General features: G+C 41.3%; 1 pseudogene across 1 annotated transcript; it reads right to left on the reverse strand.

Moving 5' to 3' along the window:
- Nucleotides 1–1,683: 1,683 nt before the first annotated feature.
- LOC144536604 (kinesin-like protein KIF2C) lies at nucleotides 1,684–12,376 on the reverse strand (annotated as a pseudogene). Its single transcript, XR_013503765.1, has 23 exons — nucleotides 12,314–12,376; nucleotides 12,048–12,126; nucleotides 11,850–11,944; nucleotides 11,022–11,122; nucleotides 10,669–10,717; nucleotides 10,553–10,583; nucleotides 9,654–9,826; nucleotides 9,185–9,304; nucleotides 8,746–8,843; nucleotides 8,543–8,638; nucleotides 8,410–8,464; nucleotides 8,170–8,323; nucleotides 6,987–7,077; nucleotides 6,834–6,897; nucleotides 5,869–5,960; nucleotides 4,770–4,912; nucleotides 3,623–3,830; nucleotides 3,279–3,389; nucleotides 2,854–2,921; nucleotides 2,644–2,719; nucleotides 2,484–2,558; nucleotides 2,281–2,374; nucleotides 1,684–1,837 (listed from the first exon to the last, which is right to left on the reverse strand). The product of XR_013503765.1 is annotated as a kinesin-like protein KIF2C (transcript).
- Between the last annotated feature and the right edge of the window lie 3,346 nt (nucleotides 12,377–15,722).

Raw genomic sequence — 15,722 nt, forward strand, 5'->3', positions numbered from 1 at the left:
CGGCCAGCTTTTACTCACTTTACTTACTTATTGAATTTCGGAACTTTTTTGAGTCTATCCAAATTATTAATAATAAGAAAACTATTTATATAGCTGATCTACTGCAAGATCTTTTCAAGGAAATGTGATTATATAGCCTTCATTCCTTTTCATATTGCCTTTGTATTGTATTTTATGTATTTTTTTTTGTTTTCTAATTATGTATTAAGTGTCCTTTTAAATTTTTTTTATATATATATATATACATACAAAGCCCCAACAATTACAGTAATTCCCTCAAGAGCAAGCATTAGCAGTAGCTATTGCGACAGGAAAAACTCCCTTTTAGGAAGCGGTCTGTGTTTTCCATTTGGCGCAAGTATTGAAAACACTGCATTGCCTCCAAAAGGAGTATCATCGGACATGTCTAGTGCTGAGAATGATGTTTCTCACACGGCAAAACTACATTGAGATCAAAATCCAGGGCAACACCTGGCATGAATGGAGAGTTGTGGAACCAGCTGATGGAACAAAGGTATCCCAATCTCCACAGATTGAACAGCACTTTGTGGACCAACATACTGTATTTGTGGGAGTCTGCCTTTTCATAGAGGAGAATCATCGAGTCTGTCTTTTCTCACATGAAAATCAAGTACAGATCCACAATGATGGAAACCATCTTGTGGCCTGCCTAAGGCTTGCAACCAACTCCTACTGCTCTGACTACAAGCTGCCTCCTCTCAGTGCCACAAAAGGTAAAGAAATACATTTTCCAACTTAGGCTACATTTAGGTTTAAAAAGGAATATCTTCTGCTACGTTTCCTCCTCTCATTCCCCCTGCTCTGGTGTTTCCTCCTCTCATTCCCTCTGCGGTTTCCCCCTCTCATTCCCCCTGCTCAGGGGTCTCACTTTTAAAACTGTGCGTAGGATCCTTACTATAAGTGTACGTATGCCCAAAAGCCCAAAATGGAGTATGCCAAAACAAAAAAGTCAGATTTATAAAACTGTGTACGCACACCTGTAAGCAATGTTCCCTTTATAAATCAGATTACCTGCAAGTGTGCGTACGTGAATCAGCCTCTTATCCCGCCCTGTACATGCCCATTTATAACCATAAATAGTCAATGCAAAGCACCTCGTGAATGCTGATCAGTGTATGAATGACCCTGGCAGTTGTTGCACCGAATCATGACTGGCGGAGAAAAAGCAAAAAAACTTCTCAGACGTTCAGGAATTGCTGCAAATTGACTTAATTTCGGCCTGTTCTTGCAGTGTAGGGAAATCTGATCTATAACTACATGTATTAATAAACGGCAGGCATTACGGCACTCGGGGACAGCTTCGATATACCAGGCGTATATAAGATTTAACAGAACTATATATTTCACCACCTCACCAACTCCATACAACATCTCTGTAAAGGTCTATTCTGTATCTGACATGTTAATGTTTATTTTTTAAATTATGTATGCATGTATATATACACATTTAAAGTACTCAAGCAGATTTTCTATATTTAGATTATAACAATGTATGCATAATTTATACATCACTTTGTTCAAGCTGGTAAAAGTAGAGATTTTAACTACTATATCTGCTGGTTACTGCCTGAATAGTCCTGTAAGACATGAAAACATCCACAGTGAAGAGTGCTGCATCTAACACTATACAATTTCCCAAAGTAGTTCTTACAAGACTTGAAACATTTTCAATGAGATTTTATTTAACAGTTCTTACAAACATCTAAATCAAGCTGCTTAGACATTTTTAATTAAACACACTTTGTAAGTTGGGTTCTTTTCAGTAGCTTTGCCTTGCTTTCCTGTTCCACAGCAGTCTGCAAAGCCTGTACTGTGTCTGTGGATGACATAAAACAGAATAAAAAAAATAAAAGACATGTATCCACCCAGATTTTGGTCCTTTACTAATGCAGTTGTGTCCTGGCACTTGATCTAGTCAGCACAAGGAGTCTCCTGTGTCTCCCTGTTCAGCATGCAGTAATCACAGGTTTGCTACATGAACTATTTGAAAAAGACCATACAGACTATCATTGTCCCCAAACTACTACATAGACTCCATTTGACTCCAGGAAACGCTCATAGCCAAACATTTAACTTAATTGTCCCCCCCCGGTCTGGTCTGCAGACTAACAGTTCAAGTCTCCGTGAGAATAATGGTACAGTTTGCTGTGTTAGTCAATAGTAGTCCAATAAGGTTACATTTGATTCATTTTGTAGTAAATTGCTAAACCGACAAAAAAAAAAAAAAAAAAAACACATCAAGCTGTGGTTTGTACAAACCCATTAATTTATTTGCATGATCCACCAGGTCCGGGAGTACTTCCTCAATATTGCAATAGGTTTCACTCAATGCATTCAAGAGTTCCTTGGCTGTCTGAGAAATAAAACATTGAGTTAAAAAGCAGATTTAAGAAAAAAAAAAAAAAGGGGATCATCACTATTCCTGTATGCTGTAAAGAAGAGCAGACTTAAGAAAAAACTACCTGCAACTGTACATAAACCTCCTCCAGCTCTGCTGCTTGCGATATGGCATAAACACTGGCATCCACACCAGATTCCTACAACACACAAAAGCAAACACTCCAGCAAATTATACATATGATATACATATTATGATTTAGGACTGATCTTGTGCAAGCTGACCTCTGTGGAGCCGTGGATAGGCTCTTGTGCCGTAGCTTCCCTGTTGACTTTGGACTTGCCAGTCAGTTCCTTCACTCTGCCAAAGATCGGAAAAATATTTCAAGGTTCATCTTCCCAGGCATGATATTCTTTTCATATTAAAATGTAGGAGTTTCTCACACAAAACACAAATGGAATTAAGTCAAACTCCATAGGTTGATCAATATGTACCCGTCAGCATAACGTAGTGTGTTCATCATGTATTCCCATGACGTCATGCCTGGAGACACCATAGCAATCTACGAAATAAGAGAAGGGAAAATGTGTACATACTGTACTTAAACCCACATACTTATTCACAACAGAGTTTGTGCTGTTTGGTGTAAATCTGCATCAACAATTACAATGTATACAGACCATAATATGCTGTATGCCAAACTTAAAAGTAGTCAAGTATGGTGGTTTTTCTTTGGCCATTTTTTGACAGGACAGCTGAAGACATGAAAGGGGAGAGAGAAGGGGAATGACATGCAGCAAAGGGCCGCAGGTCAGAGTCAAACCCGGGCCCGCTGCGTTGAGGAGTAAACCTCTATATATGGGCACCTGCTCTACCAACTGAGCTATCCGGATGCCCACAAGTATGGTGTTTAACGTACCATGCAGGTCTTGGACTTTCCGCCAACGAAAGAGTCCCTGAGGACTCTGGTCAAAGTGCTCAGTCGGAAAGGAATGTGATCGCTGTTCATTCCCAGTGAGCAAATGCACTCCTACAGGACACAGACACGTAGGTGTAATTCTCTTTTCAGGTGCTTTGCATGCATATTTAATATTTGGACAGAGCTCTGAGAAAGCCAGGAGTTAAGCATTTTACTCTTTACGGTCTCAATTTGAGAGCCATGGTTACATGGCATCTAGCTGAGGTGCAAGAGAAAGCGGGCCCTTCTCACTTTTCATCCACATCTAAATATGTATCTGGTGTGTGCACGCCACAGCAGCCTACCTTGAGAGCCAGCAGGCTGCGGTTGATCTTGGCAGTCTCCGCCGAAGTGCTGCGGTCATTGCTACTGACGTCAGTGCCGCGCTCACTGGTAGCCAAGTCAATCAGTGACAATTTGCCATGCAGCGTGGTGGCACGGTTATTGTGCCGCAGAACGATTTGAAGGATGGCATGAGAGCGGGATGAGTTGGCGTTGGTCTGGCCTGACGTTCTGGAGAGACAGCATGACAGAAGGGAAAGCAGCCAAGTTAAGGTTGTACATTTTTCGAGCTGAAGAATGCCACAAATGTGACAAAACTCCTGTCCGATTCTTAAGTTAACCATCACGTGCTCAGGACCGCGCGATACGCTTCACAAAAATCGGTCTGGGCGATGAATGAAAATCGGCGCAGTAGCACCTGTGCGATACAGCTTCTTGCGCTGCATGTGTGAGAAAGAGCTGCTTGTTTTGGGAGTGAGGTGAATGATAGCGCATCGCTATTGTACTTGGTTGTAGTCCGTGTGACTACAGATGTGATTATAAAAACAATGTACTATGTTCATTTGAAAGGTCATGGAAATAATTTTAAACTCCCCCCCACACAGAATTTGAAAAGTCTCAAACTACAATGTACTTAAATACTTCTCATCTGTGCTACACAACTTTCAACCTCTGTAGCACCAGTGCAAAAAAACATTAAAAAAAGGTGCTCTAAAGCGATGTCGCACGTTTAAGCTACATTTTGTCACATACAGCAAACCTCACTGTGAGCTGCCTGTCCCCTGAACACTTAATTTTTTTACACACACAAAAAAAAGACAGCCCAGGCTCCAACAAAAACAAAGTGCGCCACCAAACAACTTCTAGCGTTCCAGCCAATAACCAACAAGGATTTGGGGGTAGGGGGTTAGTGCGTGGAAGCACAGAAGGGAGGGAGAGCGGACGGGATGAGGGAGGGGCGAGCTAGCCTCATTTTGTTTGACAATACTTCGAACGTCAACAAGCAGTGCCGTCACCCAACATCGCTTAGAGCCCCTTTAACCTACAGTCCTGAACGCTTTGTCTTTGTAACAGCTAGGCAAACAGTTTACCAGGAGGTTAGAGAGAGGAATGAAACCTAAGTTTGAAGAAATATGTACCTTGATATCGCAAGTCTTAAGACACGAGTACCTGCATACACTGCCCTGCTGGATTATCTCAATGACCTGTTCTGCGCTGGACACACAGACCTCCTCCAGACCAACCACCTGGACCTGCTGTCGGTCGTCCTCCAGAACACGCAGCTTGGCCTTGTTATTCAGCAGGTCATACACCTGATTCAAAAAGTATTTCACTTGTTAAAAGGAGTATTCCGGTCGATTCCAACATGTAGCTCCATTCGTAAATTTGGAGTGCTGTCTGTAGCGAGAAGAAAAAACAATCGCACAATCGTGTTGCCTACACCGTGTTGTCCTCCTGCAAGCATTAGCACCCAACAGGCTTAAACAGGGTAAGTTTTAAATGTGCTTTTAGCCTCTAAACATGTTCAAAATGTCATTACAAGTGCCTACCCATGTGAAGTGATTCCTTCCGAGTGAACACAGTGAATCTGACTGTAGTAGATGTGAAAGAAATGCATGAAGTTGTGCTAATTCAGCACTGTTTAGTTACGGTGTTGATACTGCAACGAGTGCTTCGGGACCATCTACAAACTACAACACTGAAAAGAGATGAAAACATTTTCAAAAATAGGCATATGCTTATTTTTTAAAAGTGCTGTAGTACAACCAGCAGGAGACAATTGAAGTTTAGAGACACTACCTTATTTAATCATTAAATTAATAGCCTACATATTTTTGTTGCATCTCTTTTCTATGTTGTAGTTTGTAGACGGTCCCCAAGCACTCTTAACTGCCATCTCAACACTGGAACTAAACAGAGCTGAATTAGCACAACTTCATGCATTTCTTTCACATCTACTACAGTCAGATTCACTGTGTTCACTCGGAAGGAATCACTTCACATGGGTAGGCACTTTTAATGACATTTTGAACATGTTAAGAGGCTAAAAACACATTTAAAACTTGCCCGTTTAAGCCTGTTGGGTGCTAACGCTAGCAGGAGGATAACACGTGTCGGCAGCACCGATTGTGTTTTCTTGCTACTGACAGCACTCCAAATTTACAAACAGAACTGTGTGTTGAAATCGACCGGAATTCTCCTTTTAAGATACCTCGAATAAGCAGATTTTAATGTAAAACATTCTTAATAAATGTGTTCATTTTCTTACTTTTCCATTGTAAATCTCAAAGAAGCTGACATAAGCAGAAAGGTCCAGGTTAGCATATGTCTGGTGGTTCAGATAGGTGAAAACATCCTGGGCTAGAAGGGAAAGACTCAAATTATTCAAGATAAAGTTACCATGTAAAAGGCCACTTTTAGACAATCCTGAGTGTAGTTTAACCCTTGTGCGTTGTTCAGGTCTGTGGGACCTGTTTGAGGTTTGCTAAAAGACAAATCATGCTAGTCATTATTTCTTCTAACTCAAACTCATTGGCCTTGGCTCATTTTCTGTGAAGAACAAAAAAAAAAAATATATATATATATACACAACTTATTTCCAATGACTTCACACGGTACACCCCCCTACACATAACTATTACATATGATGTGTTCAGGTCTAATGGACCAGAATGCATTTAATTGTAGGTGCTATGAAACCATGTTGTCTTTCTGCACCCGCTATTCTCACAAAGTTACACATTTCAAGCATTTTCACCCGTTTTGATTAAGTTCTAAGGAATAAGCACCAATAACGATCAAAGATTTTTTTTACCTTTTATAATTGAATTTCCTTGTTTTCTCACAAAATGAAAATGATCATATGATCATTAATGTGATCTCACAGGGGTAAATGGCAAATATGAACCATAAATTTATTCATTGGTAATTGAGCTAAAGTAAACATCTGTTATGTATTTTTACATAAATTCTTATGGCTGTATTGATTTAAAAGTAAAAATGTGGTGGGTCCACCAGACCCGGGAACATTGGCTGTGTAACACAAATATGAAGCCCACACAAGGGTTAAAAGAGAAACGCAATGGAGACTCATATCCTGAGTCAACTGGAACATACAAAATCATGCCGATTTGATCGATTCCTGTTAATTATCTTAATGTGAAAACCAAGATTTAGCATTTCCTTCTACACAGAGTGCATGTAGAGCCATTGGGTGGATGGTTGCGGCCCTACCTGCCAAGGCGTAGATTCCTTTAGCGCCGTTCTGCTGCCTCCCTGTGAAATCACCTCCCATAGTCTAGGGAGATAGTGTGCCAAACAAGCAAAAAAGAAATGCATTTTACAAATGCCTCTTCAAGACAAGTCACCAAACAAGCAGAGGCTTACATGAGTCTTCCCACTTCCAGTCTGGCCGTAGGCGAAACATGTCGCCATTCCACCTTCGAAAATGGAATACACCAAAGGTTTGGCTGTGAACCTGAAGAAAAAAAAAAAATATAGCATTTGTCATAAATTGAACACTTTGTAAAAAGACAGCAATGGCATGTTTAGATATTACACCTTGAGTTTCAAACATTTTTACTCCTGATCAACACTTGGACACTTTACTGAACAGATACACACTACAGTAAACACCGCTATCGACACTTTCCTTTCCCACTAGAGATGGCCCCAATACCTGAACTTTTGTATCAGGCCCATAGAGTACCGATCCGATACCAGTGTGTCATGTTTTAACAACTGTATACTACTATCCCTGTATGGATGTGATATTATTTCTTTGTCGGTCTGGCTCAGGTTAAACTTTGTGAAACATTAACAATAAATGCCACAGAACATTATGTAGTTTGACAGTCAGTTATAACAGAAAAGAACATGAACTACTTTAACGTAGATTTTCTTTAGGGCTTCATTACATGGCATCGGTGCATAAACTCCTGTATGTCCTGATACCAGCGTTTTAGGCAGCATTGGAGCCGATACATCTCCATTTCCCACGTTATTTACAGCTCTGGGAAACGAGAAACAAATCCCTCGAAAGACAAATTCCTTAAATCATATCCACCATGAAGAATTTCTGTGAAAGCTTGTCAACACGCTCCCATCTTATTTAGGAAGCCTGCAATTAGATCCACCTTGTTGCTAGTCTATATAAACCACGTTTCATTTACAGGATAGTTCCCGTGCTGCCGGAGGATGTTCCTCATTTTCGGTCGGATGTCCCTGACCTTCCACTTTCTTTGTGTTGGTATTCTAAACTCCGGTTGAGTCGGGAAACATCCTCCGAGCTAGAACCGACAATTCAATTACATTTCTTTTTGAGTCAAGTTCTCATCACATACTCAGCCATTTTAATTCCAGAGCTCGTCTCCCTATGTGCAAATGTTCCACCAAGACAAGTTCCTTCCCGAGGCCATTTTGCCGAGGCCCCGTATCTGCTTAGTGCAGCCCAAGACGATTGTGATTGGCTTAAAGAAATGCCAATAACCCTGTCTGCAGCGCTGTGGAGGAAGGTCTGGCAATGAGAGACTACATTGTTGCTAAATAAAAGGACAAATGCGGACATTACTTGTAGACCAGGTCGTTGGTGGCGGTCTCATTAAAGGAGTAGTCAAAGTGGAATATTTGGTTCTCCAAGTACTTGGTGAGGTCCACCTTCCGTTTCGGCTCATGGACGAGCAGAGTACCTTTGCCAGGTACAGACACCACATCCATCTCATTCTCTGGAATACACACAAATGTCAAAGTCAGCAATTAAAAACAAACAAAAAAAATGTATACAGGATGTTAGAAATCACTCCCAATATACCTTGTTTGTTAAGGGGGCGCTTGTGAACGCACACACAAATCCTGCGAGGTTCAATCTGTAAAAATGCAACATGTGCTATAAGTATGGCGATACAACTTCATACAAGGCAGATCATTCTTGAGTCCAAACTTGCATGCTCATTTGTTGATAAGGGGGTTATTTCCAGTGTCTCTCTGAAGTCTTGGATCATCTCATAGAACTTCTGGTTTGGTCGGTGAGCCTCTCCAAACTAAAAAGAAACAAAGGGAATGTAAATACAATGCAAGATGGAACGTGTGTATAAGAGTGCCTACCAATTAAAAAGATATAAAAAAGGGGAGAATAAGTTTAACACACCTTTTCTCTCTTGTTCTGCATGTCGGGGGGGTTTACAACACAAGACAGCCTTTCGCTGCCTTTGTTTAGCTCTTCAGAAGCCACAGATTTTGTTTTGCCTGAAGTGCATAGAGATTATGTATACTTTCCTTTGTTAGATCAAAAATAAAGGAATGAATACAAATCTCATTACCACAATATCCAGCTAATCTAGTTACAGAATTCCTTGTATGTACCAGATTATGAACTACCTGTTTATACTTCTCAGAGAACATGGGGTTGATACAATCTATGTGCGCCTAATTGCCAAAATAAAAAATCCTTTAAAAGAAGGAGAAAAGGGAGGCTGCACTTGTGACATTAATGTGTAGAGCCTTCTACCTTTGTGTATGGGATATGCTATAGATCCAAGTGCTCCAGTGGATAAACATGATATGTTGACGTAAAATGTCTAACTGACCTTTGACTGCAGGCGGAGGAGGCATCATCTCCGGTTCATTTTCCTTTATTGCCTCACGCACAAAAGTAAGCGACTGTGCTGGTTTGGGCTCATTCTTTCTATGGTGCGGATTATGAAGCGCTAGATAAGGCAAAAGAGTGCACTCGAGTTTATAAAAGTAAAAAAAGTATAGAATTATAAAGTACAAGTATTTTGAAATTCCTGAACAAAGAAGGCATTAAAAAGGATTAGGTTGCACATAGAAAATACCTGAAAATCTACTCTAGTGCATGCAACATGTTCCACATATTGTGATACTACTGCTAATGTGTGCAAAAATATACTGTATGGGCAGGTCTTGCAATTATGTGTCACTGAGAACAACATTACCCAAATGTTGAGACAAGTATGTGTCTTGCCTCGGTTTGTCTCATGTTTTTGGGACAATGTTCTAATTTTTTTAATTTCTTCTCAGTAGATCAATACCAACCAGAGTTTGCGAGGAGTGATGAAGAGGGGGGATTAGGGTGGACCGTCTCCAGGTTTGCCTGAGAAGACTCAGAGGTTGGGACTGACGCTGCAACAGGGGCCGGGGCCTGGAGCAAAAACGTCTGCCTAGTCGGAGACCAATTGGCAACTGAAAGACAAAGCCAAGTCAGACAGCTGCAGTACGAGTGTCAGTGTCTTAAATGAAGTATTGCTAGCATGGCTTTCCTGGGGTTAAATGTAATCCAAACCATGGTACAAAAGAAGGATCCACTGTACATGGCTGTAGACTGCCAAGTGAAAAGTGACCACAGAAACAAATTTGCCATTCAGAAAAAAGATCCTTCAGAGACCCAGGGTGACAGAAGTGAGCCACGAAAGATCAACACAGGTGCAGAAAAGCAGAAACTAAAGTGCAGCAGGTATTTACATATTGGATTATTTGTGCATATACATATTACTGACTGAATTAAAGTGTTATTTTAAGTCAATTGTGGGGGGGGGGGGTAAAAGCAGTGCAGTTGTATTCCAACAGTCCACTCTCCCAAATGGATAAACAAGCTCATACAAATGCTGTACCTTTGTCATCAGTGATGATACTGAGCACTCCTTCCCCCCCCCACCTTTATTCCTACCCAGAATTTAGAGCAGATTAATGGTCAAAAATATAGTAGTGCATGCGCAAAATTACCCAATAGCCAAAGTTATCTATTTGCAACCCTGTGCCCCAATCATTAAACTGAAGCGGCTGATTCTTTATGAATAATCAGTGGCCAGGCCTGAGTTGTGCTCTTCAAGGATTGTGGAATGTTTAGCACTTACACCCTGATCCCATTGACAAAAGAGTGATTACAAATTAAGAGTAATTTGCTTTAGAGGGAGGAACATGCAGGTCATGCTGACCTGACAGCTTTGGTGACTGTTGGAGCAGAGGCTTTTGGAAGGAAATGAGCCGTTAGGAGCCAAATTACACGATATGGCAATCTAAAACAAGCAAATAGTACAATATATTTACACACAGGAGGCAGGGGTAGGAATTCTGGGTGAGCACAGTGGACCCTCATACCTCTATAAGAGACAGAGAGGGAGAAATTGCTCATTGCATCAGTTATTTAGATGTTTTACAATGATAACCCCTTTCCATCCAGGACTAATGTTGAACCCCATATTTCACAATCCAATGGATAAGTCAAAATGACATTTGTGTCATTTATTGAGAGTAGAATTGTATGAGAGAAAACAAGGAAGCAGCTCAGATAGGATTATTTGATTACAACTGTGAAGTTGTAATTTTAGAAATATGGTCCAGCCTATTGGCATCGACAACAAGCTGCTCTAATTCTTTGTTGTGTGGAAAAGTAAGGTGACTTACCTTGTCTGGAGCAGGAGGGGCTGGGTCTGAAACGGGGTTGGGACCGTCTTAAAATTATCCAAAAGCTCTGGATTTAGTATACATAACTCACTCAAATCAACCTAAAAAGCAAACAAACGTACTTCGATTAGATGTCAACTTGCTTAATACATGACAAGACACACGCACTTGTAGAAAATGTTCACATACACACCTGTATTCTGAATGTGAAGTCACAGAGAGAAAAAAAAAAAACTCCCAAATGTGTACATTGATATTTACATGAACATAATGACAGCTGCAAACTTGCAATGCAACATTTACTCGTATACTCTGTTTTTTTTTACTATGGTTCATTTTCCATCACAACTACAGTTATTAAAACCTCTCGAATCTGTCACCAATACCTGTGGACTTCAGCTGTGGAGCTCTGAGCCAACAGAACGGGGAAAGCAGGGTTTCTATCGCCTGCTGACGGACAACGCTGTCCGGTTTATTTATGTAGCATGGAAGGTTGGTGGAATAGCATGGTTGCGTTAGCTAGCTAACCAGCCAGCCCACTTCTAAATGAATACCTTTTAATTGTCTAAACACTTTACCAGTCAAACTAAAAACACTGGCGGTGTTTGGACCTGGAGCTCACCGATGTTAAAAAGTGTTAGTGTTAAAATGTGTTTAGACAATTTAAAAACGTATATACACACTCACTCACTCCCCGCGCCCTCAACTAACGTTAATTGACTTCCAGCGTCCCTGGCTGGTTTCACATTATCACAACCAATGTAAGTTCAACAAATGTCTTCGCTGTGTATTTGGACATATAACTTCAACCCGGTCATAAACCGTTACCTGCTTTCTTCGGCGTATCTTTCTTTCAGTCCATTCAACATTAACCGCAAACTTGACCATATCCATGGACTTCACCGTTGCCAGATGTACTCGACCTGGTTTACAGACAAAAACCGCAGGTCACCGTCAAGTTTGTTCACGAAATACAGCGTTATTATTTAGGGTAAAAGTTGCAATAGAAAAACAACGCCAGCTCACCATCACTACGACAGATTTTTACAGAGAGTCCAACAAGAAACCTGGAAAGGCTGGTCTCCATTGCGGCTTCCGTTTTGTGCTGTAACGGAAAAATTAAAATCCCGGTAATGTTAAGATAAACTTCTGAAAACGAGCTAACGTTAGGTTAACTCGCGCTACCTAGCAAGTTTGTCGTGGTCGCGTTACAACTAGCTATAGCATTTTTTCGTCGATAAATCAACTAATAACCTTGTTTTCTCACCAACTAACGTCAAAACGACACTTACCTAGCATACGTCACGATTTCAACCCCGCCAAAGTTTGAAACAGGTGTTCTTCTTCCTCTTTATGGTTTATTGGCGGTTGGCAAACCAACTTAAAGGTGCATTACCGCCACCAACTGGACTGAACCTAAATCCTCAATTTATCTTAAAAAGTTAAAAAATATAATATAATATAAAGCCCTGACAGTGAAAATGTGTGGTGGTCTGCCACAGATTGGATAAAATACCCGTTAGTGGATTTCAAACTTGACAGGTGTCTTGCTACGGGCACGAGTAACTGCAGTGCCAAGTTTTCCTGCTTCCAACGTTAGCTACATGGTTGCTGGATATAGCCTACCAAATTTACTTTTCTTCACTTTCCTGGAGCACGAGCGGATAGCTGAAAGGAAAAAAACTTTGGAGAAACACATTTTAGGCGAGAAATAGGCCGTGCAGTTGCTGAATCTTTCTTCATTTCAGATCGACAAAGGCCAATTTAAAAGATTTTCGTCAGATTTTAAGAGGCGTTCGTCACTCATCCCGCTTGTTATTTCCGGGTTAGTGAGTCCGACTGCCCGCCCTCCGACCCAGCAAGTCAGGTCGGCCAAAATGAAGGCCGACGGCCCCTCCGACGGACGACAGCACGGAACACACCAAACAGACTCAAGTCACCGACCTCGCCAGACTGTCCGACGGCCGATTATCGGGTTGGTGTGTCAGGGGCTTAAAAGAGGCGGTGTTTGCACAGCACGACCAATCGCAAACATCTACCAGAGCTGCATATTTTATATAAGAAGAGCAAACTATAATTCTACATAAATATGAAGAACACAGACACGGTTTTACAGGCAAAACGCAGTACAGTCGCTGCTTCCTAAAACAAGAAGGAAAGCTGGCAAAAAAAATAGCCAACGCTGTTATACGTAAATCACAACGCTTATCAATATAACTTCCCCATCAGTCAGGCACAAGATCTGACCATAATTACACTTGTGCTTTCCCATAAACTGTCGTTGCTTTAGCCTATTATTTCAGTTGCAACCCTGGCAGTGGAAGCGATCGTGAGAGCAAATAAAATATATAAAAACATAATTCAAACCGATGCGTGCGCATTGGCAACACACTGCTCAACAAGCCAACAAATAGCCTATACATAATTCCCTCTGCTGAAAATCTATATCTTTTCAAAAAAATACCAATCAGGAAATGTTAACGGGGTTGTCGGTCTCTAAATGTTTTAACTTTTCTGAGTGCACCCCTCTCTCTCTCTCTCTCTCCGCGCACCGAGCTCCACCTGATCTTCTGAGAACGGTGATGCCGTTATCAATCGAGTATTGACTGGTTGGTTAGGCGGTGCTTTTATACCGGTTGATCTCTAATCTCCAACATAACCTGCTCCCGACCAGGTTAGGTGTTCAGCATAAGTTACCACTGCGATTGAACCCGGTAACAACTGATCCACCGTCGTCATACAGAAAACCCTGGGTTGAACCTGAAGTTACCTCGTTAACGCCAAATCTTGCTTCGTAGTAGGCTACAGGCCTCTGATTCGGCAGTGACATAGCAAACTAATCCCGGACGAGAAACCAATCAGAGACCACTTCAGGTCACATGCTTACTAGAAGTTGAAAGATGTACATACACATTAATTAATCCAGCGTTGCTGGCCCATGAAACCACTTTAAACATGATGTAGCCTACACATCATATGAGTTAAACAATTTGAATTTCAAAATTATTTTGTTGTTCTACTAGGTCTATGTATTTGTTTTTCTCGATTAGTGATGGGGGTGGCGCCCTAGCGCCCTTTACAGTAATAACAAGCCACCACTGGAGCTAAGAAATTCTGTGTATGAAATGGGTTGAGAAATGGAAACGTTATAGTGATATTCAAGAAAAAATACTGCTCCCTGTTTACTTGTTGCCATTAAAACGGACTTACGGCAGCTATGATTGGCCAGGCGTTCATGCTCGCTTGAGATAACCGAACCGGATTTGTTCAGGTCCCCTGTCACTACCCGATGTGAGTCGAGTGCAGATGTGAGTTGCGCATGCTCAGATTTAAACGGTTTACGGCATAACACCAAGGGATCTGGATCCGGCAAACGTTTTAGCTATCTATGATTGTTTGATTGCTAACGTTAGCTCAAAACGCCATTCAAGTGACAGCCTTTGTTGTGTATGATTGCTAACTTGTAGCCAGCAGTGAACGAACTTCATTATGTAGGTCCATTTTTATTGTATTGACATTGCAGAAGTCTCTAGTTAGCAGGTTCTTGTATGCTACTTCAGCCTCTAATCTAGAACTGACATAAGGGATCATGCCGTGAAAATGTGATGTCTTACGCTAAATAATAAATTACTGCTATGTAATGTACCTCATTATTCTGTGGCTAACAGCAAAACAGATCTGCTAGCCTACCTGTGTGGGTTCGCAAAGTGACGCATGCACAACTCACACCTGCACTCGACTCACATCAGGTAGTGACATCCCCTGTTGTATTCCCTGACCAATCGGCTATCCTAACCTTAAAGCCCATGTTGCACGTTAACCACCACTGTTGATTAATGGGTACATAAAGCACTCAACATATGTATATCATTGTTAAAAATGTCTCCAAATAGTGTTAAAGGCCAGTTTTCGTTGTTTTAGTTGTTTAGTGGGTTTTTTAAAGCAATTCGGTGATGACGTCACGTTGGGGAGACGTGCCTCAGCCTAGTACTAGAACTACGGTGACTGACTGGGATGAGGAAGAGGTGTTTTTACTGTCAGTGAATAGCACCGAGTGAAAGTCAAGGTTTTCTTTATATTTAGTGACAGTGATCATGTCGTTAGTTCAGATAAGTACCGGTAAACTTATCTAGCTAGATCTAGAAATAGAAGGCATCATGCTAGCTATGGGCTAACTTGCCAGTCCCACCTGTGAAATCCCCCAACGTTGTAAACACATTTTCGATTAGATATCTCACGTTTTGATGGTAGCCTACTAGCTCCAGTAACAACATATTTGCCTAGTGTTTATTTATTACTTGGACGGGGATGCTGTTCGGCTTTTCACAAGTTTATAGACAGCTAGCTAACGCTACGCTGATGTTTTGCTAACGTTAGCGCAACAGCATTAGCCTAGACAGCTAGGTAAATATTACGACTGCCTTCGGAGTTTCCTATATTTGCGTCCACGTTGTCAACATAAGACGTGGCGTTAGGGCTCCTTTTGTACCATAATTGTATTGAATGAAATGTTAAGCTTTGCTCCTACGAGATGGATGGGTTTCACATAAAGCTAACTGGCTATAGTTAGCCTGTACGTATGCTAGCAGAATTAGCTAACATTGCGTAGCCAGCCAGCAACTTGCTAACACATCCACGTGTCTCCATTTCAAACATCACTGCAGGTTGACTGCTTTTATCAGCAGAGGTTGATTGTGGGCG

The sequence above is a fragment of the Sander vitreus genome, chromosome 21, assembly GCF_031162955.1.
Source record: "Sander vitreus isolate 19-12246 chromosome 21, sanVit1, whole genome shotgun sequence".
NCBI lineage: Eukaryota > Metazoa > Chordata > Actinopteri > Perciformes > Percidae > Sander > Sander vitreus.